Below are 2,500 nucleotides of genomic sequence, written 5' to 3' on the forward strand. Positions count from 1 at the left end.
ATCTAGTTCTTTTTTCGAGTCCATCCATAATAAGGGATTTACTATTTAAAGTTTTGTCTAGAGCCTTGACTCTTTTTATAAATTTGTTGCTTAGGTTTTTTCTTTTTTCTTCATTATTATAGCTCCAATGATTATATAATTCGTTGGAAGAGGGTTTCTCTGTAGTGAACAGAGACACTTTTCTTTGTATCATTTCTAACAAGGTTGACAAACTAGGTGGATACGTAAAAGATATTCTTTCTTTGCCATCACTTTGACATGTATGAAAAAAATATTGTGACATTTCTTTTCTTACAGAATTTTCAAATCTAGCGTTTTTTATATATCGAAATGGACGATTCCATCGTTTAGAGTCGAAAAGAATCGTTACGAGGGGTTTTTCAAATTCAAACCTAAGGAGATCTTTTTTTTCGTTCAATATTTCTAACTTCGAATTTTCTTGATTCCGATCCACATCCAGATAATAAGTTTCATAAACGGGTTTATTTTTATATTGTGTCTCTTTAACTTGGAATTCATCTTTTGTTTTTTCCTTTCCATTCACTCGTATCTCTTCCGTTTCATCGATTTTGTCCGATCCTCCTTTTCTTCCGAAAAAGGGAAGGAGAAGGATCTTCTTCGGTGGATCCCCCTTGTTCCCGTTTAGTCCCCTTCGTTTTTGAAGTTGTTTCTATTTCTACATCCTGTTTCTTCCGTTTCTAAGGTTGCTTTCGGTTTCTTAGTAACAATGGGTGACTCGTATTCCGCCTAAATAGTAGATACAGTAATAAATAAGAGAATACTAAAGATTCGAGCCATAAAATTTCTCAATTTCGCCACAAGGTACTTATTAGATCTAATAAGTACATTAGATCTAATAGAATTATTTTGTCGTATCCGTACTAATACCAATCCAACCCATTTCATGAATAAAATGTGACCAATTAACCAACCAACAAAACTACTTGTTACAAATAACATCTTGTTGTTGCATCGAAACATATAAATGTTGACTAATCGGACTAACATTGAACTTGGTAAAATGAAATGGTTGAATAATTGAAAAATGAGATTATTCGGGAATACACATTGAATGCTAAGATTACGCATTGAATTTACGTTAGTAGATCCATAATCAAAAAAGTGTTTGTGATTGTTCCGTAAGAAATGAAACAAAAGATAGGGTAGAGCTAGGACGGTTATTGTATGAGGTCTACCCAATGCTAGATGCAGAGGCACATAATAGATCGATATGAACATCATGAGCCGTCCCGTAATAAAACCGGTTGTTGCCGATACTTTCTTCTCGGTTCCTTCTTCTCCTTCTTCCAGACGCGAGCTCGGAGAAGGAAGAGATAAGAGGGCCCTATGGAGAATGTGGTCGAGAAATCCATAATAGAGTCCGACCACAACGACCGAATTTATTATCTTCATGCATAAGGATACTAGATTACCTAGTATAAAAGATTGAAAAATCATCCCAAACCTCCCCTTGTTCTTTTCTATTTCCATTTCGGATTATTATATGATGATTTTTGAACTTTCCATATATAGAAAGAGATAAACTAGAAACGACATCTCTTATCTCAATGACACCAAAGGGATCTTAAATGAATGGAATTGGGATGTGGATGGAATATAATGAAATAGAGCCACTTTGAGGTTCCCTATGAAATGAGGCATGGAACGGAGCCACGAAGAAGAAGTTCCGAGAGTTACAAAGGAAACTTCGAGCTCATATGGGTCATGTGTTGAGAACGGGAATTGAACTTTATGAGATCTAACCTCCCGTTGTTCCTCGGCAGCTCGGTGGTAGAGCGGTCGGCCGTTAACCGATTGGTCGTAGGTTCGAATCCTACTTGGGGAGATTTGATTCATTCCGAATTCTTTAATTCGGAATGAAAGGATTCACTTTGACCGTTAAGAGAGTAGGTAACCCGTTCCCGGTGTCTTTGTTTCTATTGCATTCTATCTCATCGTATCACATTACGTTCGCGATATTTGAGAATCGCCGTCAATTCCTCGGCGTAGGTCCGGATAATCCTTTGTTCCACGATCCGGGGCTATTTACAACTATCCAATTAAGAATTCTCGGATGTACTAGTACTAGCAAGTGCATCAAAGATGCGATCATCGATTCGCCCGAGAGGCCACAATTACGGCGAGCAAACATATTAATGACGAGGAACGCATTTTTGCTATGCTACTAATACTTGTACTTGCTCCGCTATTCGCCCCCGCCCGGTCGAGGAAGAATTACGGGGCGTAAAACAAAAAAATATCTTTGATTCGGGTCGGGCATACTCTATTTTCATTTTCAACCTTTAAAGATTAAAGAAAGAAAAAGAAAGAGTAAGGCCATTCCATTTCGACAAAAGACCCACGCCCAAATTCCATAGCTTTGGGTCCGCAATCCCGATCATGATTTTCCTACCCCCAAAGGGAAGGGTCCTTCCCTTTTTGGCCCGTTGTGGGCGAGGAGGGATTCGAACCCCCGACACCGTGGTTCGTAGCCACGTGC

The 2,500-nt window shown here is 38.6% G+C and overlaps 1 non-coding gene and 1 pseudogene across 1 annotated transcript; one reads left to right on the top strand and one right to left on the bottom strand.

Moving 5' to 3' along the window:
- Positions 1-1,488, bottom strand: part of LOC133039828 (protein TIC 214-like) — a 2,491-nt pseudogene extending 1,003 nt beyond the window's left edge.
- Positions 1,489-1,774: 286 nt separating this feature from the next.
- On the top strand, positions 1,775-1,846 carry TRNAN-GUU (transfer RNA asparagine (anticodon GUU)). The gene has a single exon. It is a non-coding gene; the product is annotated as a tRNA-Asn (tRNA).
- Positions 1,847-2,500: the final 654 nt, after the last annotated feature.

This window comes from Cannabis sativa, chromosome 7, assembly GCF_029168945.1.
Source record: "Cannabis sativa cultivar Pink pepper isolate KNU-18-1 chromosome 7, ASM2916894v1, whole genome shotgun sequence".
Classification (NCBI taxonomy): Eukaryota; Viridiplantae; Streptophyta; class Magnoliopsida; order Rosales; family Cannabaceae; genus Cannabis; species Cannabis sativa.